The sequence below is a fragment of the Hibiscus syriacus genome, unplaced genomic scaffold (assembly GCF_006381635.1).
Source record: "Hibiscus syriacus cultivar Baekdansim isolate YM2019G1 unplaced genomic scaffold, ASM638163v2 tig00111311_pilon, whole genome shotgun sequence".
Classification (NCBI taxonomy): Eukaryota; Viridiplantae; Streptophyta; class Magnoliopsida; order Malvales; family Malvaceae; genus Hibiscus; species Hibiscus syriacus.
In genome coordinates this window covers 1,435,655-1,463,336 of record NW_024063054.1, presented here as the reverse complement: position 1 = coordinate 1,463,336, position 27,682 = coordinate 1,435,655, and the positions used below count along the sequence as shown (strand labels likewise).

General features: G+C 34.9%; 1 pseudogene; it reads left to right on the top strand.

The window, feature by feature from the left end:
• Positions 1 to 27,682, top strand: LOC120158428 (annotated as a pseudogene).

Here is a 27,682-nt window from a genome sequence, read left to right as displayed (position 1 = left end):
ATGACACCTGAGTTCCTTTTAGCAGAAATACGACAATCAGTGGATCCAAGTCAGTGCAACGACACTATATCAGTCGACTGGGCACAGATGCCCCAAGACTCGACGGAGTAAGTCGGTGGTGCTTCAGCAGTGTAGAGGGGTGCGTGAGCTCCGAGATGTAGAATCCCTTAACCGCACCATGATGCCAACCACAGATTAGCAGTCCAGTAGTTGTATACTCAGACCTGTGTCATGTTCCATTTCATGTAGTGAATACATATAGTATAGTACAATTTTGTAAGCTCAGAGTTCGGAATGTGTTTCCGTGCATAGGTTCTTAGGGGTAGATTGTGGGGAGCTATCGTCATCATATATTCTAGTGCAACATAGCAGATTTCCAGAGACCTCTCAGAGTACGTCTTGAGTTATCTTTAGAGGGCATGTATTATTATGGAACTTGTTATGTATTCAGTCGTAACTCTTTTGAAACCCAATATTTTGTATTATTTTGTGGATGTATTTTGGGAGCTCCCATTATTTGTAAACTCAGTTTATTATCATGTTTTTATATTACATTATGAATGTTTAAATTTTAGAGATTTACAAGCAGTTTTAAATGAAAATTTTGGGTCATTATTTCAATAGTCCCGTGTAATATTGTAATCCATGAATCTTCGGGTATAACAGGATTAGGGTGTTACAATCTTCATTCTAAAGCTAAGTTCAATTTTTATCACTTTGCAGTTGCTTGACAGTCCATGTTCAAGTAAGAGATTTAACATATGGAACTATTCTCCGTGGCTACATGAATCTTGTTGATCTTGCAGGAAGCGAGAGAGTAAACAAGTCCGAAGTAACAGGAGATCGACTAAAAGAGGCACAACACATAAACAAATCTCTATCAGCTTTGGGAGATGTGATTGCTTCCCTTGCTCAAAAGAATCCACATGTCCCTTACAGAAACAACAAACTCACTCAACTTCTTCAGGATTCACTGGGTAAGTTTAAACTGCCAAAACAATTGTTCAGTTCCATTTAGGAGTTAATTTTACTGCATCATTTTTTCTTTCCAAATGTTTTAACAGCTCTGAAAATGTATCTTCAGGAGGGCAAGCCAAGACACTAATGTTTGTTCACATTAGCCCCGAGCCTGATGCCATAGGTGAAACAATAAGCACTCTCAAATTTGCAGAGCGTGTGGCTACTGTTGAACTTGGAGCAGCCCGAGTGAACAGAGATACTGCTGATGTTAAAGAACTCAAAGAACAGGTTATTCTACTTTTGATTACCTATTCATATTGATTGAGATTGTTATCTTGACATAGTTGGAAAATGTGATATTGTTCCCTTTAGTAACTTATTGGAGTCATCTTTTTAGATTGTTAGCCTTAAGGTAGCATTGGCAAGGAAAGAGGGAGAATTAGAGCAGAGTCAGCATTATGTATTTAACAGCTCTGAAAATTTTCGAACAAAGGCTAGTGACTTATAGCCCTTTACGCCTAATAACCGGGCTGGAGATGTGTTAGGGGCTAGGCAACCCATGGGTGATGTGGGCAACATTGAGGTACTTGTTTTACATGAAGGTTTTAATTTCTTTAATCATATTAGATGCCATCAGTCACAAGTCAAAACGCTTCCTCATACTTTGAAGATGATATGAATATTGTTGGCGGCTTCAATAAAATAATTTTTTTATGGAAATATGCATTCGAATGATTGAAAGTGAGGATCATGGCCTAATACGAATTGACATGTGCATTTCTTTCTATTTTGCTCTTTCTTTCAGTTAAAGTTGGTTGGATATGGGACATTCTCCAGTCAGTTATCTTCTGAATTTTCTTGCCAAATTTTATGAATAATTATAAGTAATTCAATGTATCGGCTTCGCTCGACAAGCTCTAGAAAGCTTGGCTATTAATATCATCATACATTCTGCTAGTTGACACATTTACATGCACGCATACATACATATTTTCTCTCTTAAGTTTAAATTTGATTACATTCTCTGCCTTTTCAGGTGTGTACCAACTCTAAATCGAGGCAAAAGACAATGCTTTGATCTTGATGAGCTATTAGCAAATTCACCTCCTTGGCCTCCTGTTAAGAGTCCTGCCCAAAATTTTAGGAAAGATGAGCAAGAATCTGGCTCGGGTGAGTGGGTGGATAAGGTTATGGTGAACAAGCAAGCTGCCATTAACAGAGTACGAAACTCCCTAGGATGTTGGGAAGCCGAAAATGGTAATTTATCTGATTCCCTTTACCAGAAATATCTACTAGACTCTTCAAGGATGTACCCAGAACAATCGTATAATATGTTCAGGGGGAGTAACAGGTTCAACATGGCTTGTTCTTATGACATAGATGATGATGATGCTGCTACCACCACTGACTCATCTGAGACAGATTTGCTTTGGGAATTCAATCTGAAGATACTAATTTTTTACCCATATTATTTTATTTATTATTATAATTATAATTATTATTATTATAATTATTATAAATATTATTATTATTATTATTATTATTATTATTATTATTAAATACATATATAAATAATAATAAAAAATATACAAGCCCAATCAACCGGCCCAATTACAAATGGCCCATCAAACCCTAACAGATTAGGGTTTCCATCTTCCCAGCCGCCTCAGCTTGCTGCCGTTGGATCTGGCAAGATCCAACGGTCCAGATGGCTCCAGATACAAACCCTAGGGTATGATACCCTAGGGCCACGCGGCCGCCGCTGCTGCTCTCGCCGCCTCCACCGCTGCCACGTCCCAACCGAAGGCTCCAGAAGCTCCAACGCCAGCCGTCCACGCCATGGCTAAGGGGTGAGTCACCACTGGTAGTCCGGTGACTCACCGAAACCCACTCTTCGGACCGGTCCGATGACCACACCGGTGGTGGCTATAAAAGCCACCACCCGAACCTGCAAGAAAAAAAAAAAAGACGGAGACAGAGAAAAGAGAGACAGAAAATACACAGAGAGAAGAGAAATACAAAAAAACAAAACACTACCAACGATCTCAACAACAACGCAGCAAAGAAACAGAAAAGAAAGAAAAAGGAAGAAGAGAAACTCACCGAGGAAGCCCGACCACCGGATCTCACCAAAACCTTCGAAAATACCGAAGGTATTTCTTTGGATTTGCTCCGATTGGGAGCTATTTAGGAGAAAATAACGCCGGAACCGTCCTTAAGACGGTCCGATCTACCCAATAGTATAAAAATAAAATTTTCCGGCCACCGGATGCGGTGGCCGGCGGTGACGGTCACGGCGGCAGACGGTTGCCGTCAGGTGATCGGCTTCCCTCCGATGAGGGAAGCTAGAGAGAGGCCAGAGCTATCTCTGCTTGAGAGAGAAAGAAAAAAAAATGAAATGAAGGCTGGCCCTTCGGGAAGGACTATGCGCGTAATTAAAAAATTGTTAAATCCTTTCCGCCGTCCTCTGAACTTGTAAACTTTACATTTTAGTCATTAAATCGAATTCATAATACTTTTAATTTGATCTCGAAATTTTAATTTTATTTATTTTAGTCCTTTTGATTAAAATAATATATTTAGGATAAATAACAGAATTAATCCCTTAATTTTAATAAATAATATTTTAATCCCTAGTTTATATTTTTAATTTATTTTATTATAATATCCGAATTTTAGATAATTTTATTTTAGTCACTAAATAAATAAAATAAAGAAATAGCATGTTTAATCCCTAATATTTTGATTAATTATGAATTTGGTTTTTAATTTTATTTTTACTATAATTTAGTCATTTATTTTAAATGTTTTCATTTATTTTAAATATATCGTTCTAGTTGTATTTTTATTGTTTTAATTTTACTTGTTTATTTATTTAAATATTTTTATAGTCATAAATATATATATAATAAATAAATATTTATTTCAAATAAATTATTTTAATATTTATTTTTCAATATCGAAGAAAATGACAGTCTTAATACAACTGGATGTCCTATTCTGGTATTTTAAAATTAAATATTATAAAAAAAATTATTATTTAATTTTATGTAAATTAATCAATATCAAAGAAAAGAGCTGTCTTAAGGCACCTAGAAGTCCTTTTCTGATATTTTTTAAATAAATATTTTTATAATTTTGAAATAATAGGATTATAAATTAAATATATTTTAAATTTTTAATATTTTTAATAATAGAGACAATTTATAATTAAAAAGTACCAATTTTGGGCGTTGTAGGGGTGCTAATCCTTCCCTAAACGTAACCGACCACGAATCCCTTTTTTATTATTAAAAAGAACGAATTTTTGATTATAAACGCAGATCAGTTCATTTTTTAATTGATGTTTTCTTAAAACTCTTTTAAAGAAAATAATTTTTTAGGTATTCGACCTACCTGATCCAAAAGGCCGATGGCGACTCCCAAATTATTTTCAAAACTATTTATTCACATCAATTTCCCCGCCAAGTATAATATTTCGTGCCCAGACGAAAGCCGGTTATGACAGCTTGGCGACTCTGCTGGGGACTGGTCAAACTTTTAAAAATCAATTATAAATTGTCTCTATTAATTATAAATTAAAATTTCATATATTTAATTTATAATTTTTTTATATATATACATATTATTTTTATAGTATTTATATATATTATTAATATTTCATTCTATTTGTAAGTATTTTATTTCATTATTTATTTTTCTGTCAGAGGTATAAACATTTCTCCTCACACACAACACTTGCATTGCATCACATAAAGCTTTATAATTGAGTTGTCCCTTTTAAGTGGGAGTGAAAGCGACGTCTTCGTGAGAATTTATTCTCCGTGTCAGACCTAGCAAGTAACTTTCGGGGTTCATATGCTCTATGTCTTCGTGAGAATTTATTCTCTGTGTCAGGCATAGAGAAATGTATCCCCTCAAATTGAACTCGATCCACTTTAGTCTGTGATGGACTAGGGTTGAGGGTTAGCAACCCAAGGGGGCACTAACAAGGACAATTTGGGTACCTTTATTCTTAGATCTGAAACCTTGCATATAAAAAACCCTAGAAACTCTTCCGATCCGAAGTCATGCTAAAATTTTGTCCAAAATAGGTGTACACACAGGAGAAATGAATTCTAACTTTCTTATTTATTTATTTTCTTTAATGATTAAATTACATGTATATTTAAATTATTTAAATTTAGAAAAAGCATGTTTAAATAAAATATTTAGGTAAATGTTATTATTAAATTTTTATGTAAACTAATTCATTTCTTTTTGTGTGTTTTTTTATTTTTTCTGTTTGCATAGCATCATACAGGATAAAAGGAATTGATCCTAGTGTTAATTGTCTCATTGGAAAGCCTTCATCTATGGATAAAAAGTGTTCAAATCAAGTAATTCTAAACTCAGAAGTAAGACAGTGGGCTGAGGACTTACAAAGACAAGAAGGAGACAGTCTGCAGGATGATTATGTATCTGACTTGGCCAGTTATGCTCCAGTTTCGCTAAAAAGAAATGATATGCAAGATTTGCGAAGCATTTGGGAAAGTTGGGATTCAAACAAAAAATTGCAGTTTTATCAGATTTACGGAGACATCCCATATTTGCTCTATGTCGAAGTTGATGATGAATTACTCATAGCCCTAATTCAATTCTGGAATCCAGGGTATAATTGCTTCACTCTCAATAAGGAGGACTTGGTTCCTACTATTGAAGAGTACACAACTTTGCTACATATCGAAGGGGTTTTGGAGAATCGAATCTATTCAAAGTCAATTAAAACTCAACCCTTTCGAGTTAAATTAGCAAAGATTGCCGGGGTATGAGAAGAATGGGTAGCATCCCGTACAAAACAAAAAGGTGAAAGCGAAGGCATTGCTTGGACCAACATTAAAGAACTTATTCAGAGTCATCCAGATATTAAAGTACGATTCGATTTATTTGCTCTGGGTATGTATGGTATGGTCATCTTCCCAAAAGTGTTGGGATATGTTGAAGCTGCAGTGGTAGATTTGTTTGAACAGCTACCGAAAAAGATTAATCATGTTTCTGCAATCCTAGCAGAGACCTTCAGATCGTTAAATGCTTGTAGAAGGCTAGGAGGTGGACGATTCTCAGGGTGTACCCACTTGTTATATGTTTGGATCCGTAGTCATTTCTGGAGGACAGAAAAGGTTTCATACCGACGTTTTAATACGGATTACTCACCATTAAAAGAATTTCTGGAGCAGGAATGGCCGAAAGAAATTAAGAAAGATATGTGGATTAATGCCTTTCGAAATCTGCAAAGCAATGACGTTGTTTGGCGAGCCCCGTGGCAAATACAAAGGGAATTCTTTTACAAATGTGGAGATTACAACTGGATAATGCTGCTCGGATTATGGGGAGGAATTGGGTATGCACCACTTTTGGTCATAAGACAGTATGAAGGTCGTCAATTTGTACCTGTCACTGCTGGATTACAGTCCTCTGAGTTCGCATTCCATAGCAAAAATTATAAAAGAAGCATCATGGAAGCCATTACAGCTTGGAAAACAACTTTTTGCATCCGAGCTAAAGAAGCAAAAGAAATGCTAACTCCTGATTATGAAGAATGGAGATCTGTCAGGAAAAATGAAAATATTTCTCTACCAGATCAAAAAGAGGATATCTCTATGGAAGATCGCATTAAGGTGGTTCCATCAGAGATTGAAATCCTGAGAGCTGAGTTTAAAGCAGAAAGAGAAGGCTGGTCGAAAGAATTAGAGCAAATGAGACAAGATAAAGCTATTTTGGGTGTGGACATTGACTTTCATTCATCACAATGTGCAATGTTGAGAAAAGATAAAGAAAAAGTTGATGATGAATTCAGAGCATTACAGAAAAATTACCAGGAGTTATATAAATCCCGGAAAGCATCAAGACCAAGCCAATCAACGGTACAGATGACCAGAGAATTGAACATCGAGAAAAGACGAGTTGAAGATCTGAAAGGAAAAAATAGCCGTCTACTCAAAAGCCTTGAGAAAGGAAAGCAAAAAATGGAAGATTTTGAGGTTGACAAAAGAGAGCGAATTATAAAAAGCAAGGCTGAACACCGCGAGATCATGAATGAAATGCAAAGAGAAAGAGATCGAACCAAAGATTTAGAAGAAATGAAGAATGACATCTTTAATAAATTTGAAGGTGAGAAAAATATCATGTTCAAGGGATTTGAATCTGAAATGAACCAGTTGATTGCTGAACTTGAAATCAGAGGCCAAAAGATGGAAGAATCCAATGTTGAAAAAGAAAAATGGGAGCTGGAAAGAAAAAATTTCAACACCAGACTTGAGGTAGAGCAGGAAGTGGCTAGCAATTGGATGCAAAGATGCAAAAACAAGGATGTTCAAATCCAGAAGCTTAATCAAAGAACGCAAGAAGCACGAACAAAACTCGAAGAAGATCTGGATCAGTCTAGAAATAAAAACTCAGAGTTTAATGCTTACATTTTGCAACTTGAAGAATCATTGTTTCAAGAAAAGGTTCGTCTAGGGCCTAATGATCTCAAAGAAAGTAATGAGGAAAGTGCTTCACTGCGAAGACGCATTAGAGATCTTGAAAAAATTCTGCACAATTGTCAAGTCAGAATCACTGAGTTAGAGTAAACTCTTGAAGGAACGAATGAACAATGGCAAAAGTCAAATGATTTCTATGTTGAAAGAAGTGAAGAAAGAAGTAACATGGTGTTCGAGGCCATGGTACAAATGAGCGAAGTTGCTAGATATGTTGGGGAACTAGCTGTTGAAGCCAAAATAATTGAGCATCACGTTGATCCAGTTTCTAAGTGCGGAAAGAAGGTGTCATGGTTAATGAAAGAAATTATAGAGCTTAATAGGAAAGCTACGCCTTATCTGTAGTTATGAACTATTATAAAGAAACTTTTGTATGCCGATGAAAGTTGTTCTATGACAGTTAACTTTTTGGGATCAATACCTTTTTTGCATACATACATTTTGCATACATTCATCATTCTTTTCATAATTTTCTTTATGAATTATTTTATTAAGATAAAATTCATTAATTAAAATTTGAAAAAATAATATTAAAAGATTTTTCAATCGCAGTTATTCTGGCCAAAAGAGAAATACAACATCACTACGGTACTAGACAAGCTACTAAGAGAATTATGGAGGATAAAATACAGCGTATTGAGGAACAACATCATAAAGAACAAGAAGAAATGAGAATGAAGTTGGAAAAAAATTGAAGCCAGTATTGCAAATTCACAAGATAGAATGATGCAGAAAATAGAGGACATGTTTAAAAGGCAGGCTATCATTGGAAAAATGCCTGAAAATCCTGTATCTTTTGATCAAGAATCTATGTATCCTCTAGGTTTTCCACCAGAACCAATTTATCACTCTGGTACTACACCTATACAAATCAATGCTCGTACATCTGCATTACAAGAAGCCAAACCACATGAAGATCAACAAGTGAATCCTGCATCTTCAAGCAAAAATCCGCTTATATCAGATGTGAAAATAGGGGATCTTAATACTGATCATTTGATCCCAGATTTGAATGAGCTGAATGAGAAACAAAAAGTAAATGAAGAACTGACCAGACAGATCAAGAGCTTAGAAGAACAAATGAAATCCGTGGAAATAACTGAATCATTCTATGGGTTTGATGCTAGTGAGTTGAGTTTGGTTCCAGATTTAATCCTCCCCATCAAATTCAAAGCTCCTGAATTTGATAAATATGATGGTACTACATGCCCTTCATCCCACATTACTATGTTTTGTCGAAGAATGGCAGGATATGTGAAGGACGAGAAATTGTTAATTCACTGCTTTCAGGATAGTTTGACAGGACCGGCTTTAAAATGGTATACTCAATTGACCAAAGCCAACATTAGATCTTGGAAAGATCTGGCTAAAGCATTCTTAGAGCAGTATCGCCACGTAACAGACATGGTTCCTGATAGATGGACTCTCCAAAATTTGGAGAAAAAGAATAACGAAACGTTCAGACAGTATGCTCAGAGATGGCGTGACACAGCAGCCCAAGTTCAACCACCTTTGTCAGAAAAAGAGGCCACAGTAATATTTGTCCATACATTGAAAGCTCCTTATTTAAATCATCTAATGGGGAATGCAACCAGAAATTTTGCAGATTTGGTCATTTCTGGAGAACTCATTGAAAATGTCTTGAAAAGTGGTAAAATTGAATCAAATGAGGGGTCTAGTTCCAAAAGACCTATGTACCGGAAAAAAGAGAATGAAGTCAACAATGCAAATTCTTACAACAAGGATTCATCGAAAAGTATTACAATAACCCAGCCAAGGGTTAAGAAAGAGGAAATAAACACTAATCGAGCAGATTCTAGAGGATCTCGAAAGGAAAATGAAAGGTTGTCTTTTACACCTTTATCAGTACCATATGCTGAGATCTATGATTCACTGTTAAAAGCAGATGTCATACGGCCCTATCCTTTGGTTCCCATGCAACCACCATTCCCTCCTTGGTATGATACAAAGGCACACTGTGTTTATCATGAAGGAATCACGGGTCATTCTATTGAAAACTGTTTGGCATTCAAAAGGGTGGTTCAAAATTTGATCAACACTGGGAAGTTGGAATTCAATACACCATCTGCATCAAATCATCCATTGCCAAATCATGGAGATAAAAACGTGAATGCAATTCAGGAAGAGAACAGAAAGAAAGCAAAAACTGACATTTCTGAAATTAAATCTCCGTTTGTTTGGGTATTCCAACAACTCTCTTTAGCCGGTATAATTCCACAACAATTCAGGCCAAAGCAGAATGAAGGCAAAAATTATTGTGAATATCATCAGGAGAAAGGGCATAAAATTCAACTATGTCCTGAGTTTAAGGATTTGGTACAAAAATTGATGAACAACAGAGAAATAGAATTCTTTGAAGAAGAACCAGGGAAAAAAGAAGATGATGTTTGCTCATCAGAGGATTCTAAACCGAGTCAAAGAATAAATGATCCTGTGATCATTAATGTGAAATCATATACGGTGATTCCTGCACCAATAAAGCCGAAGTAGTTATCACCACTCCTCTACCATTTCCATACAAAGATACCCGCAGGGTACCTTGGAATTATACTACCAATGTTTCAATGGTAGGAGGATCTGTTTCTCTAGAAAAAACAGAAGAGAAAATACAGAGTTTGGGTACAACATCGACGTCTGAAGCAATAAGTGAAGTCGGTTTCTTTATAAGAAGCGGGAGATGTTACTCTCCCGAAACATCCAATGCTTCAGAACAAGTGAAAGCAAAAGGAAAAGCCATGGCAATACCTCAGAAGGTATTTGATGATGAATCCCCTCCAGCATTCAATGAGCCTGTGACAGAAAAACAAGCTCAAGAATTTTTGAAATTCCTGAAACATAGTGAGTATAGTGTGGTTGAACAATTACACAAACAACAAGCGAGAATTTCTATTCTTGATCTATTAATGAATTCCGAAGCACATAGAAATGCTTTGATGAAAATTCTCAATCAAACATTCATCCCTGAAGATATATCCCTCAATAAACTTGACAGAATTGTGGGACATATAGCCGCTGACAATTACATAACGTTCACGGATGATGAAATACCAGAAGGCGGAATGGGGTCAGTAAAAGCTTTGAACATCACGACACATTGTCATGGTCATGTGTTGCCAGGAGTATTGATTGACAATGGATCCTCTCTCAACTTGATGCCTTTAGTCACACTTCAAAGAATGCATGTGGATCAATCACACATGAAGAGTTATCAGAATGTAGTACGAGCATTTGATGGTACTAAAAAAAAGGTGCTTGGGAAAATGGAAATACCGTTGTTAATTGGACCAGTCGTGTACAATATTGACTTTGTGGTGATGGACATCCACCCTACATATAATTGTCTATTAGGGAGGCCATGGATTCATTCAGCAGGAGCCGTTCCTTCTTCATTACATCAGAAATTGAAATTTGTTGTTGATGGACAACTAATATGCGTAGGAGCTGAAGAAGAAATCATTGCGTCGGTAACAAGTGATGTTCCATATATCGACACCAATGATGATGCTCTTGAATGCTCTTTTCGAGCTCTTGAATTTGTAAATGCAACCTTTATTGCAGAAGGAAGCAAAATTCCATATCCCAGATTGTCTGATTGCACCAAGATGACGGTACGACAAACTTTAGGCATCGGAGCTAAAGCTAGGAAAGGTCTAGGAAAGAATCTTCAAGGGATTTCAGTTCCTGTCAAAATAAAGATGAAGAAAGATCGTTTTGGGCTTGGATTTAAGCCCAATTTTCAGCAAAAGAACAAAGAGATGAAAAGAAGATGTGAAGACAGAAAGGCAAGGTTGAAAGGGAAAGAAATCCTTTGGGAACACATGTTTTTCCCATAGTTGAAGACTACATTCAGATCAGGGGGAACAATTAATGTAGAACAGCAGCTTGTTGAAGCTTTTAAAGAAGAAAAGTTGATGAAAGATCAAGACATAGTTGAAGAAGCTATGAATGGATTATTTATCAACATGATCATGAATGACAACAAGACTGGCAAATACTTGGATAGAATTCGCCCATGTTTTCCTGGAGAAACACTCACCAATTGGACCACTGAAGATCTTCCTATAGTTTTTAATATTAACGCAGAGTAATATTCAGAACTAATCTTTATGTTTAGCTCAAAAATATGAAAACTTTTTGTTATCTTGTAAAGGAAATTATGTTAAATATAAGAAATTCTCTTTAAAATTTTCAGATGGCAATCATTCTTTACATTTTCTTACATTTTTACATTTATTTCATAAATTTACTATATTCTTTCGGAAATATGTCCGACTTAAATTTGCAGGTGTCACCGTGTTAATAGCATGTTTATTCCTAAATTTAATCTAGTGATAAATTTAGAGCAGCCTATATGTCTGGAAGAAATCAATGGGTGTGAGGATGAACTGGAATGTGATGTTCCTACTGAACTATTAAGATTGGTAGAAAAAGAAGACAAACAAATTCTACCCCACAAAGAAGAGATTGAGACTGTGAATTTGGGAACAGATGAAGAAATAAAAGAGGTGAAAATTGGTACTACTCTGACAATCCAGATAAAACAAGAATTGATAAATCTCCTTCAAGAGTTCAAAGATATCTTTGCCTGGTCTTATCAAGATATGCCTGGTTTAAGCACAGATATAGTGATACACAAGCTTACAATCAATCCAGAATATAAACCGGTCCAATAAAAGCTCAGACGAATGAGGCCAGAAATGTTGTTGCAAATCAAAGAGGAAGTGATGAAACAGATCAATGCAGGTTTCCTCCAGGCAGCTAAATACCCAGAATGGGTAGCCAACATTGTTCCCGTACCGAAGAAAAATGGAAAAGTTCGAATGTGTGTGGATTACAGAGATCTCAACAAAGCTAGTCCGAAAGATAGCTTTCCATTACCCCACATAGACACATTGGTAGACAATACTGCAGGACACGCATGGTTTTCATTTATGGATGGCTTTTCAGGATATAATCAGATAAAAATGAATCCTGAAGACATGGAAAAAACAACATTTATAACCATGTGGGGCACATTCTGTTATAAAGTGATGCCATTTGGATTGAAAAATGCAGGGGCAACGTATTAAAAAGTCATGGTAACTTTGTTTCATGACATGATGCACAAAGAGATTGAAGTATATGTAGATGACATGATTGCCAAATCCCGAACTGAAGAAGAACATATTCAAAATCTGAGAAAGCTTTTCCAGAGATTGAGGAAATATCAATTAAAGCTCAACCCCGTAAAATGCACTTTCGGGGTAACTTCTGGAAAACTTTTGGGATTTGTGGTCAGCAAAAAAGGAATCGAGATCGATCCAGATAAAGTAAAAGCAATTCAAGATCTTCCACCACCCAATACAAAAAAAGAAGTTTGAGGCTTTTTGGGAAGATTAAATTATATATCTCGGTTTATTTCTCAATTAACTGACAAATGTGATCCAGTGTTCAAATTACTTCGAAAGAACAATACTGAAGTCTGGAATGAAGAATGTCAGGAAACTTTGGATATTATTAAGAAATATTTATCCAATGCCCCAATTTTAGTATCACCAATGCCTGATAGACCATTAATTCTTTACTTGACTGTCTTCGAAAATTCGATGGGATGTGTACTAGGACAACATGATGAATCTGGAAGAAAAGAAAAAGCTATTTATTATCTGAGCAAGAAATTTACTGATTGTGAAATTCGATATCCACCAATACAAAAATTATGTTGTGCCTTGGTATGGGCTACTCGAAGACTCAGACAATATATGTTATACCATACTACTTGGTTGATATCAAAACTTGATCCTTTGAAATTCTTAATGGAATCACCAGCTTTGACAGGCAGAATGGCTAGATGGCAGATGTTATTATCTGAGTTTGATATTGTATATGTCAACCAAAAAGCAATAAAAGGAAGTGTAATAGCTAATTTTCTGGCCAGTCGTGTATCAAATGATTATCAGCCTTTGAACTTCAATTTTCCCGATGAAGATTTGTTGTGCATATCCATGAATGAAGAAGTCAAAACAAATGATGCATTTGCAACTTGGAAGCTTTACTTTGACGGAGCATCCAATGCTTTGGGACGAGGAATCGGAGCAGTGTTAATTTCTCCCGAAAATGTTTATTATCCCTTTACAAGTAGACTGGAGTTCTTTTGCACCAATAATATGGCGGAATATGAAGCTTGTGTCATGGGATTGAAAGCAGCTATAGAAAGAAAAATCAAATGTCTCAAGATATATAGAGATTCATCTTTAGTAGTGTATCAATTGCGAAGAGAATGGGAAACAAAAGATCCCAAATTGTTGGAATACCGAAATTTTACCCTCGAATTAGTGAAAGAATTTGAGAGAGTTACCTTCAATTATCTCCCTCGAGAAGAAAATCAAATGGCAGATGCTTTGGCTACATTAGCTGCTATGTTTCAAGCAACTAAGAAAGTTGATATGATGCCAATCAAAATGCAAGTTTATAAAATTCTTGCACATTGTTATAGTGTAGAAGAAGAGGTAGATGGTAAACCATGGTATCATGATATTCTGCAATATATCAAAAATCAAAGTTATCCACCAAATGCATCAGAAATTGATAAAAGAACCTTGAGAAGAATGGCTGCTGGATATTTTCTTGATGGAGAGATTATGTATAGAAGAAGCAATGATCAAATGCTATTGAGATGTTTAAATACCAGCGAAGCTCGAAACGTCATTGAAGAAGTACACAGTGGAATATGTGGAACACATGCAAATGGTCTTTCCATGGCCAGAAAAAATAATGAGATATGGATACTATTGGGCTACCATGTACACAGATTGCATTGATTATGCAAAGAAATGTCATAAATGCCAGATATATACAGACAAGATTCATGTACCCCCATCTCCTTTACATGTAATGACAGCACCCTGGCCATTTTCTATGTGGGGAATAGATGTCATTGGTGCAATCACACCAAAAGCATCGAATGGACATTGTTTCATTCTGGTGGCAATTGATTATTTTACCAAATGGGTTGAAGCTGCTTCATATACCAATATTAAGAGGTCCACAGTCTGCAAATTCATAAAGAAAGAGATAGTTTGCCGGTATGGCCTACCAGAAAGGATCATTACAGATAATGCTCTGAACCTGAACAATAAAATGATGACCGAACTTTGTGCGCAGTTTAAGATCAAACATGCAAACTCAGTGGCATATCGTCCAAAGATGAATGGGGCAGTTGAAGCAGCAAATAAGAACATCAAAAGAATCATTACAAAGACCACTGAAACTTACAAAGATTGGCACGAGAAGTTACATTTTGCTCTATATGCATACCGAACTACTGTTCGAACATCTACTGGGGCAACGCCTTTTTCTTTAGTCTACGGAATGGAAGCAGTCTTACCAATTGAAGTTGAGATTCCATCGCTTCGAATATTGAGAGAAATAAAATTGGATGAATCTGAATGGATCCAAGCTAGATTTGATCAATTGAACCTTATTGAGGAGAAAAGATTGAAAGCTATTTGCCATGGACAGATGTATCAAAAACGGATGATGAAGTCTCATGACAAAAAAGTATATCCAAGAGAATTCCAAGAGGGTGATCTAGTACTAAAAAAAATCTTGCCTATACATAAAGATTTCCGTGGGAAATGGATGCCTAATTGGGAAAGACCATACGTTGTAAAAAAGGCCTTTTCCGGAAGAGCATTGATCTTAGCAGAAATGGATGGAAAAATTCTGAGAAATCCAATAAACTCGGATTCTGTCAAGAAATATTATGCTTGAAGAAAAAAAAGAAGAAAAAAAAAAGAAAAAAAAAAGAAAAAAGGGGGGTCAAGGTGAAAACCCGCAAAGGGCATCTTGTAACCAAAGGAAGGATTTGAGTTGAAAACCTGAAAAGGCGGCTCAAATGCAGGTTGATATTAGGCATCTGGCAATTGAACCCTCTTAAGATTTTGACAGTTTGGAAGAAACTTCACATCTACAAGCATTTCGACAACGTTTGAGATCTTCCAGACAAAAGCTTACATCATTTCTCTAAATTGTGTCAATGTGATTAATTTAGAAATACTTATGCTTATAATTTGTTGAGACATTTGAATTTTTATCATTCTTATGCTTGCCATAACTTTGAATACAATTCTATCTATTTCAAGTTCATTTTATTTGAGATTCAATTTATTTTTGAAAATTCAATTTATTCTTTTATATGAATTAACATAATTTTGAAATAATTTAAAGATTTCTGAATATCACTTTATGTTAATACTTTTAAATACATGGAATACAAAGTAAGCAAATCATCACCATCTTAAAGTCATGAACATTAAGATTGTTACACGGGATGCTACCGGCAGCAAGGTCGAATCCGCCAAATCTACTCATCAATTGCTCCAACTGATCACCATTCAGTTCTTGCACCTCTGTTTTCAAAGATATACTAAGACAGTAGAAGGCGATCTTTGCAGCACTGATTCCAGCAAAAAGAAACAAGACATTGATATCACTGGGAAACATGTCTCTATACAGATCCTTGTGTATGGTTTTTAAGGAAACTTAGAAGCATTTCCACCTCATCAGGTTCAAGTGAAGCAACTTTATTCCTTCCAACCCATACTAGATTCCATTTTCAGCACTCATCAAGAACATACTTCTGGATACTCGAAGGTGGCTCATTGTCATAAGCTTCAAGAGCCTTACAGATACTTTCTGTCAATTTGGCACTTCCTGTACATGTTTATAAACAATTCAACTTTGTTCTTGGATCCCATGAAAGCCATCATGTCTTTGTCAATGGAAAAGCATCAGCACATGGAGGAAGCAGAATAAGAGAAAATCTGTTCTTAATTGGCAGAATTATGAATATAGCCCTTTTCAGTGTAGTAGCATGGAAATGCTTCGAATCTACAAATTCTGGCTCTACATCAAATAAGCATTGTGATATCCTAATCCAAACATTAACTGGAAGATGAATGTGCTCATAGCATCTTCTGGAAGTGTTCTTTGAGTTATCTGATTTGGTTGGACAGAACCAATCATTGAATTTAAAAGATGAATTTGCCAATAGCATCTTCTGGAAGTGTTCTTTGAGTTATCTGATCTGGTTTGGCAGAACCAATCATTGAATTTGAAAGATGAATTTGCCAATAGCATCTTCTGGAAGTGTTCTTTGAGTTATCTGATCTGGTTTGGCAGAACCAATCATTGAATTTGAAAGATGAATTTGCCAATAGCATCTTCTGGAAGTGTTCTTTGAGTTATCTGATCTGGTTTGGCAGAACCAATCATTGAATTTAAAAGATGAATGTGCTCATAGCATCTTCTGGAAGTGTTCTTTGAGTTATCTGATCTGGTTTGGTAAGAACTACTGAACCAATCATTGGAATTAAAAGATGAACTGCATGATCGTCTTCATTAAGAAGTTTCTTTTCAAGCTTCTTTTGCTTATTCCTTTCCCAAAAATCATAGCACAAGTTTCGTCTTTGCTTATAACTGGGATCATTGCATAATGGCTTCCCATCTTTTATCGGAAGAAGTGCGTCAGCATCTTTAGTCATTTGAACAGCACATATAAAATATATCAATTTTGCAATTGATGAATCTGGACCACGTCTCTACATGGCTATTGAAGTTTCAGCCCCTGAGAATCCCATTTTTGTCAAGTATAACAGTTTATTCTCCTCATCAGAATCAGAATTCAAGATTTCTCAGTATTAGAAGAACTATCGATATCTGTGAAATCATCTTGAAAGGACACTTCATAATCAGATGAATTGTTATCAGAATCAACATGTTGCCTGAATGCAAGCTTTTCAAGAGCCTATACTATTGAGTTTTATTCTCAAGAGGTTTTGTGACATTATATCTACATCTACATTTGTTAAAGATGATAGATTCTTTGTTTTGAAGAAGAAAGATCTACTGGGTTTTTACAATTGAAGAAATACTCAATTCACCAATCTGAAATCAAACAACTTAACATTCATGCATCATATTTAGGCATTTGCAAAAATAGATGCATTTTCATTCATTTTTTGTTGAATTTTTAACAGGAATTTCAAAGATTTTAGCAAAGATTCAAATCTATCATTTGATGGATTATTTTTGCCAGAGAAGGTTCATAATGAGAAGAACTCATCTGAAGAAGGAAGAAGAAGTTCATAATGAGAAGAATTTGTTCAACCTTTTGCTTGAATTCATCACTTGATGGATTATTTTTTCCAGAGAAGGTTCATAATGAGAAGAACTCATCTGAAGAAGGAAGAAGAAGTTCATAATGAGAAGAATTTGTTCAACCTTTTGCTTGAATTCATCACTTGATGGATTATTTTTGCCAGAGAAGGTTCATAATGAGAAGAACTCATTTGAAGAAGGAAGAAGAAATTCATAATGAGAAGAATTTGTTCAACCTTTTGCTCAAATCCATCACTTGATGAATTAGCCTTGCCAGAGAAGGTTCATAATGAGAAGAACTCATCTGAAGAAGGAAGAAGAAGTTCATAATGAGAAGAACTTGTTCAACCTTTTACATGAATTCATCAATTGATGGATCAACATTTCCAGAAAAGTTCATAATAAGAAGAACTCATCTGAAGAAGGAAGAAGAAGTTCATAATAAGAAGAACTTGTTCAACTTTTTGCATAATTCTATCACAGAAGGAGATAGATTAGCATCAGCCTTTCTAGATAAAGTTTATAATGAGAAGAACTCATCAAGAGCTTATTCAACCTTTTGAATGACTCTATCACAGAAAGAAAGAGGTCAACATCATCCCCAGCGGAAAGTTCATAATGAGAAGAACTCATTTGAAAGAAAGAGAAGAATTTATTCAATATCTCCTTTATGATCAAGTGAAGCCAAATGGATAAAAAAATTTATTATCTTTTCATCTTTGCCCTATTCTTGTTAACACAAGAATGAGCAAAGAGGGGCAGCTGAAGATACTAATTTTTTACCCATATTATTTTATTTATTATTATAATTATAATAATTATTATTATAATTATTATAAATATTATTATTATTATTATTATTATTAAATACATATATAAATAATAATAAAAAATATACAAGCCCAATCAACCGGCCCAATTACAAATGGCTTATCAAACCCTAACAGATTAGGGTTTCCATCTTCCCAGCCGCCTCAGCTTGCTGCCGTTGGATCTGGCAAGATCCAACGGTCCAGATGGCTCCAGATACAAACCCTAGGGTATGATACCCTAGGGCCACGCGGCCGCCTGTAACATCCCAAAATACGGGTTAGTGACCAAAATTGTAAAATTTCAGAATTTGGTGATTAAAGTGTAATAGTTTAATAGTTTAATGATTTGTTCAGAAATATTTCCTAAAAGTTTATAGTAATTATCCAAAGAATTAAAGGGCAAAATGGTCATTAGACTTGAAATTATAATTAAATGATATATATATGGATAAGGATGGGAGATTTCCAGAAAAATCTCTTCTCTCTTTTCTTCTTCATTTTCTCTTCTCCACGTGTGAAGCCAAGCAAAGGTGAGTTTCTTTTGAGCTGATTATGTGCTGAAATTTAAGTTTAGTTTTGATTATTAGATGCTAAGTAAGATTAAGGAAGGATTAATTTGCTTTAAAACAACAAAATGAAGAGTTTATGAGGATTTAAAGATTTGGAGTTTTTGAATGAAATATCGAAATATAGTTTATATTGAGAATTGAAAGTTGAATTTGACTTGTCATCAAGTTAATTAAGGGATAGGAAGTGTTAGAATAGGAATTTGAACATGTTGCAAAACTAGTAGAATTTTTGTAATTACATAGGAATGACTAGATTTGAAGTTAAAGAAGTGATTATGGAATAGAAATAAGGTTAAGTATGTGTATTAAAGTTAGGAGTATTAAAGGAAGTAAAATAGGAAGGTTTGAGTTGAAAATTGATGATTTTCGAGCTTAGAATGCAATTTCTGGGTAGAGGGAACCGATACCATATGAATGGGAATCGATTCCCCCTCTTGAACGAAAAATTCCAGAATGTTCAGGGGGTATCGATTCCCCTGGGGGGTATCGATTCCCCCCTAAATGAAAATTCTAGAATTCGATTCATTAAACCGGTTTAAGTTATTAACATCAAGTTTAAAGTTTAGGCTTCTGATAGTTGTTTTGAAATGATATATTTATGTAGATATTGAGCCTAAACAAGTTCCGGAATAATCAAAGGATTATAATCGAATCAAAGCAAGGCTAAGGTGAGTGCAATTTAAATTGTACTTATGTGATTGATCAAACATTGGCTTGCGATGAGTCAATGATAGAGTTACTATGGTAAGAAGTAACTTATATAATGTTATGTGATTACTATGGATGCATTAGTACATAGAAATGGATGTATGTTTGTATGTTACATGATTTACATGCTTACATGGAAATGCAACATATGATATTAGATATGTGCTTACACATACATTTGGTATGTGATAGAAGAGAAGGAACATGTGATTATGAGATCAAGGATTACACGTACATGTGATACGTGACTGAAAAGAAAAGAAATGTGTTTATAAGAGAAAGAATATGAATAGGTAATGTGAACGGTCTTAAATGATAATGCCCATGTTATGTGATATGAGAGCTAGGGGTATAGTTGGCATGCCAAGGGTCGAGGGTTACCTATGTTCTTCGGGACATATGGACTATTTACCTATGTTCTTCGGGACATATGGACTGTTTACCTATGTTCTTCGGGACATATGGACTGTTTACCTATGTTCTTCGGGACATATAGACTGTTTACCTATGTTCTTCGGGACATATGGACTGATTACCTAGGTTCTTCGGAATCTATGGACTGGTCCTTCGGGACATTGATCGAGCTGTTGTGACAGCATAGTGGTGCACAACCTCAATGTACTCACATACCTTAAGTTCTCAAAAGTATACTGGGCTAATACATGGTCTTTACAGAGAGTAAATAAATAAATTGATTTGCTACTATGTATGTTTTGTTGTGAAGTAGTATATGTGTTCCAGGGTATGTAGAGAAATGTTCGATATATGTATTTATACGATAAAAAGGTACTAAAAGTACTTGTATTATCTCATGTTATCATGTATACTGAATTATATGAGACTCGATTGAATTCATAGATTGAATGTTTATATTTATGAAAAATGCATTATTGTTATTATGTTTTTGCTTCACTAAGTCTATGACTTAGCGTGTAAGTGATTTACACGTAGGTACTGAGAAGCAGAAGGATTAAAGCAAAGTTCAAAGTAACAACATATCTTTTCCCAAAGACCAGATCAGAAGTAAATTACACAGTAGGTATTATTATGATAAATAGGTTGGCATGTAATTAAAGTAGGTAAATTAGGATTATGCTCTGATCGAGTTTTGTAATCTTTTAAACATATATATATATAAGTACAAATGCAAAGGAATGAACTGTTTAAATTTTTACGAGTGTTATGTACAATTTACGAAAAACCACTGTAGCAGGTTACTATATTACTGTTCATATCGTATTTCACCGTTCATAAACACGTTTTTTTATCTCAAAATTTTCTACTAAACATAATTGAATAATACACGATTGTATTTTCTTAATATAAATTCAAATGTTCAGTTATTTTACAATAATAAAGGTTTTGAAAATGTCAATGTGACATCTCGGACTTGTATCCAGGTCGGGTACGGGTTGGGGTGTTACATTTAATGGTATCAGAGCTACGGTTTAGCCGATTCTCGGCATAAACAAAAGTCTAGGGTGTCTTATAATGTATACATGCCAACAAAATAGTGAAAACTTCTGATCTGGTATAGTAATGAGTATGTTGTTTTGCTAATAGAACGATATGTTTATTCTTAATAGATGTCCGGACATGATTGTTATAGAAGTCAAGCGGGAGATGATCGGCCCGCTGAGAGCAGTAATTCACCTGCCCTAGCCAGGCAAGGTGAAGAACAGACACCTTCTGGAGTGCCTGTAACTGATCAAGATGTGTTCTTTAGAACATTAGATGCGGTATTGACGCGTTATCAACCTCCTGTTACTTCAACTCCAAGAATGAATGTTGCAAAGGAGTTGAAGGGTTTAGGAGCTACAGAGTTTAAAGGTGAAGCCGAAGAAGGTCCTGTTGCTGCGGACCTTTGGCTTAATGATGTAAAAATTATGTTAGATGGACTCCACTGTTCTAATGTAGAGAAGTTAGATGGAGTGGTCTCCTTGCTTCGTGGGAAAGCGAGAATTTGGTGGACAAATGTCACTTTGAGAATGACCAATGATCAAGTGACATGGTCTTTGTTCTTAGAAGAGTTTAAGCATAAGTATATAGGAGACCAATTTATCAGGCAAATGAAGCAAGAATTTTTGAATCTGAAACAGATGAATCGCACAGTGTATGAGTACGAGTGCGAGTTTAATAAGTTAAGTCGTTTTGCGGCTGAGTTGATCCCAACAGAGAAGGATGTGTGTGAGTGGTTTGTAGAGGGCTTGCGCCCAAGGTTGAAAGAAATGTTAATAGTATTGAACTTGTCCTCGTTTCAAGAAATAGTAAATCGTGCTAAAGCTCTAGAGAGAGCTCAGAATGAAAGGTTTGGGGATCAAAGAACCCAATCATCTAAAAGAACCGGGGCTTTCTCGAGTTCTGCACCACCCAAGAGGGGTAGAGATTCTGGTACTCAGTCTCAGGCAAGGTCTGGATTGGTAGAATCCTCCGTTAGAGAATCAAATCAGATGCAAGCTAGACAGACCCAATCAGTAGGGTTTGGTGAGGACAGAAACCAACAAAGACATTGTCAGACTTGTGGAAAATATCATGGTGGAATATGTAGGGTAGAATCCGGAGCTTGTTTCCGATGTGGTGAAATGGGACATTTTGTGAGAGATTGCCCATTGGGGAAAGGAGAACCAGTACAGTCGGAACGATCTGTTAGGATACCTGGGAGAGGGAGAAGGAGAGGAAGAGGTAGGAGCCAATCTGAATCTTCTACTCAACAAGAAATACGCTCCACTGCTCGAATGTATAATATTAATACCAATGAAGATTTTGATGATCCGGAGATAATAGCAGGTATCTTTCTAGTGTGAAATATATATATTATGATAATGATTGATTTAGGCTTGTTTGTTCATATATTAGTAGTAAATGGGTGAAAGAATTGAGAATTCAGTTAGAAATTATTCATAGTAATATGACAGTGACAAATTTATTAGGGTACAGTGTGTGGATAAGTAAGATATATTGAAAGTGTTCCATTATAATTCGGAGAATTTAAATTTCTTACTAAATTGATGAATTGTTATTCAATGAATTTGAAGTAAGATTGGAAATAAACCAATATTATAATGAGTTACAGTATATGGATTTTAGAAAGGTTAAAGTAAAATGCATTGGAGATGTGTAGACAATATCTTATCTCCTGGTGCAATGAAAATTCGAGGACGAATTTTCTTAAGGGGGAAAGATTTGTAACATCCCAAAATACGGGTTAGTGACCAAAATTGTAAAATTTCAGAATTTGGTGATTAAAGTGTAATAGTTTAATAGTTTAATGATTTGTTCAGAAATATTTCCTAAAAGTTTATAGTAATTATCCAAAGAATTAAAGGGCAAAATGGTCATTAGACTTGAAATTATAATTAAATGATATATATATGGATAAGGATGGGAGATTTCCAGAAAAATCTCTTCTCTCTTTTCTTCTTCATTTTCTCTTCTCCACGTGTGAAGCCAAGCAAAGGTGAGTTTCTTTTGAGCTGATTATGTGCTGAAATTTAAGTTTAGTTTTGATTATTAGATGCTAAGTAAGATTAAGGAAGGATTAATTTGCTTTAAAACAACAAAATGAAGAGTTTATGAGGATTTAAAGATTTGGAGTTTTTGAATGAAATATCGAAATATAGTTTATATTGAGAATTGAAAGTTGAATTTGACTTGTCATCAAGTTAATTAAGGGATAGGAAGTGTTAGAATAGGAATTTGAACATGTTGCAAAACTAGTAGAATTTTTGTAATTACATAGGAATGACTAGATTTGAAGTTAAAGAAGTGATTATGGAATAGAAATAAGGTTAAGTATGTGTATTAAAGTTAGGAGTATTAAAGGAAGTAAAATAGGAAGGTTTGAGTTGAAAATTGATGATTTTCGAGCTTAGAATGCAATTTCTGGGTAGAGGGAACCGATACCCTATGAATGGGAATCGATTCCCCCTCTTGAACGAAAAATTCCAGAATGTTCAGGGGGTATCGATTCCCCTGGGGGGTATCGATTCCCCCCTAAATGAAAATTCTAGAATTCGATTCATTAAACCGGTTTAAGTTATTAACATCAAGTTTAAAGTTTAGGCTTCTGATAGTTATTTTGAAATGATATATTTATGTAGATATTGAGCCTAAACAAGTTCCGGAATAATCAAAGGATTATAATCGAATCAAAGCAAGGCTATGGTGAGTGCAATTTAAATTGTACTTATGTGATTGATCAAACATTGGCTTGCGATGAGTCAATGATAGAGTTACTATGGTAAGAAGTAACTTATATAATGTTATGTGATTACTATGGATGCATTAGTACATAGAAATGGATGTATGTTTGTATGTTACATGATTTACATGCTTACATGGAAATGCAACATATGATATTAGATATGTGCTTACACATACATTTGGTATGTGATAGAAGAGAAGGAACATGTGATTATGAGATCAAGGATTACACGTACATGTGATACGTGACTGAAAAGAAAAGAAATGTGTTTATAAGAGAAAGAATATGAATAGGTAATGTGAACGGTCTTAAATGATAATGCCCATGTTATGTGATATGAGAGCTAGGGGTATAGTTGGCATGCCAAGGGTCGAGGGTTACCTATGTTCTTCGGGACATATGGACTGTTTACCTATGTTCTTCGGGACATATGGACTGTTTACCTATGTTCTTCGGGACATATGGACTGTTTACCTATGTTCTTCGGGACATATGGACTGTTTACCTATGTTCTTCGGGACATATGGACTGATTACCTAGGTTCTTCGGAATCTATGGACTGGTCCTTCGGGACATTGATCGAGCTGTTGTGACAGCATAGTGGTGCACAACCTCAATGTACTCACATACCTTAAGTTCTCAAAAGTATACATGGGCTAATACATGGTCTTTACAGAGAGTAAATAAATAAATTGATTTGCTACTATGTATGTTTTGTTGTGAAGTAGTATATGTGTTCCAGGGTATGTAGAGAAATGTTCGATATATGTATTTATACGATAAAAAGGTACTAAAAGTACTTGTATTATCTCATGTTATCATGTATACTGAATTATATGAGACTCGATTGAATTCATAGATTGAATGTTTATATTTATGAAAAATGCATTATTGTTATTATGTTTTTGCTTCACTAAGTCTATGACTTAGCGTGTAAGTGATTTACACGTAGGTACTGAGAAGCAGAAGGATTAAAGCAAAGTTCAAAGTAACAACATATCTTTTCCCAAAGACCAAATCAGAAGTAAATTACACAGTAGGTATTATTATGATAAATAGGTTGGCATGTAATTAAAGTAGGTAAATTAGGATTATGCTCTGATCGAGTTTTGTAATCTTTTAAACATATATATATATAAGTACAAATGCAAAGGAATGAACTGTTTAAATTTTTACGAGTGTTATGTACAATTTACGAAAAACCACTGTAGCAGGTTACTATATTACTGTTCATATCGTATTTCACCGTTCATAAACACGTTTTTTTATCTCAAAATTTTCTACCAAACATAATTGAATAATACATGATTGTATTTTCTTAATATAAATTCAAATGTTCAGTTATTTTACAATAATAAAGGTTTTGAAAATGTCAATGTGACATCTCGGACTTGTATCCAGGTCGGGTACGGGTTGGGGTGTTACACCGCCGCTGCTGCTCTCGCCGCCTCCACCGCTGCCACGTCCCAACCGAAGGCTCCAGAAGCTCCAACGCCAGCCGTCCACGCCATGGCTAAGGGGTGAGTCACCACTGGTAGTCCGGTGACTCACCGAAACCCACTCTTCGGACCGGTCCGATGACCACACCGGTGGTGGCTATAAAAGCCACCACCCGAACCTGCAAGAAAAAAAAAAGACGGAGACAGAGAAAAGAGAGACAGAAAATACACAGAGAGAAGAGAAATACAAAAAAACAAAACACTACCAACGATCTCAACAACAACGCAGCAAAGAAACAGAAAAGAAAGAAAAAGGAAGAAGAGAAACTCACCGAGGAAGCCCGACCACCGGATCTCACCAAAACCTTCGAAAATACCGAAGATATTTCTTTGGATTTGCTCCGATTGGGAGCTATTTAGGAGAAAATAACACCGGAACCGTCCTTAGGACGGTCCGATCTACCCAATAGTATAAAAATAAAATTTTCCGGCCACCGGATGCGGTGGCCGGCGGTGACGGTCACGGCGGCAGACGGTTGCCGTCAGGTGACCGGCTTCCCTCCGATGAGGGAAGCTAGAGAGAGGCCAGAGCTATCTCTGCTTGAGAGAGAAAGAAAAAAATGAAATGAAGGCTGGCCCTTTGGGCCAGCCGTTTTGGACCTTTTATAGGCCTTCCCGAACGACGTCGTTTCGGGAAGGACTATGCGCGTAATTAAAAAATAGTTAAATCCTTTCTGCCATCCTCCGAACTTGTAAACTTTACATTTTAGTCATTAAATCGAATTCATAATACTTTTAATTTGATCTCGAAATTTTAATTTTATTTATTTTAGTCCTTTTGATTAAAATAATATATTTAGGATAAATAACAGAATTAATCCCTTAATTTTAATAAATAATATTTTAATCCCTAGTTTATATTTTTAATTTATTTTATTATAATATCCGAATTTTAGATAATTTTATTTTAGTCACTAAATAAATAAAATAAAGAAATAGCATGTTTAATCCCTAATATTTTGATTAATTATGAATTTGGTTTTTAATTTTATTTTTACTATAATTTAGTCATTTATTTTAAATGTTTTCATTTATTTTAAATATATCGTTCTAGTTGTATTTTTATTGTTTTAATTTTACTTGTTTATTTATTTAAATATTTTTATAGTCATAAATATATATATAATAAATAAATATTTATTTCAAATAAATTATTTTAATATTTATTTTTCAATATCGAAGAAAAGGACTAATACAACTGGATGTCCTATTCTGGTATTTTAAAATTAAATATTATAAAAAAAATTATTATTTAATTTTATGTAAATTAATCAATATCAAAGAAAAGAGCTGTCTTAAGGCACCTAGAAGTCCTTTTCTGATATTTTTTAAATAAATATTTTTATAATTTTGAAATAATAGGATTATAAATTAAATATATTTTAAATTTTTAATATTTTTAATAATAGAGACAATTTATAATTAAAAAGTACCAATTTTGGGCGTTGTAGGGGTGCTAATCCTTCCCTAAACGTAACCGACCACGAATCCCTTTTTATTATTAAAAAGAACGAATTTTTGATTATAAACGCAGATCAGTTCATTTTTTAATTGATGTTTTCTTAAAACTCTTTTAAAGAAAATAATTTTTAGGTATTCGACCTACCTGATCCAAAAGGCCGATGGCGACTCCCAAATTATTTTCAAAACTATTTATTCACATCAATTTCCCCGCCAAGTATAATATTTCGTGCCCGGACGAAAGCCGGTTACGACAATCGTTCCAAGCTTAGCAGCATAACCAATGGGATGGAATCAAATACCAAGGAAACCTACTTTAAAAACTGTAAGGAGTCCCGAACTAAGGTAAGGCAATAACAATATTCTCATGATCTCGAATATTGTGTACATTCATCGTAAGCTTTTTCCATGTAACTAAAAGAGCTGGTAAATTTTTTGCAGCAAAAGTTTATATCCTATGTCAGGGCCATCACCCTCTAGGAAACTTGCAAATGGAGTTGGCCAGCAATTGAACCGAAACGGTAGGCAACCAACCACTGCTGATGGTAAACTCAAAACTGGAAGTAGAAAATAACAAGTTTATATACGCCATAATTACCACGTTTGAGTGATTTATGATTTTTTTTCTTTCCTTCTCTTTGTTCTTTTCACGTCTTTTAGAGAGGGATATATATATATCTATATATATATATATCGTTCTAATTTTGATGGTATAGTTAAAATGCAGCGATAATCCCAGTTGCTTTGTTTTTTTTTTTGTTTCAAAGGAAAGTTGTGTACATACGTCCTG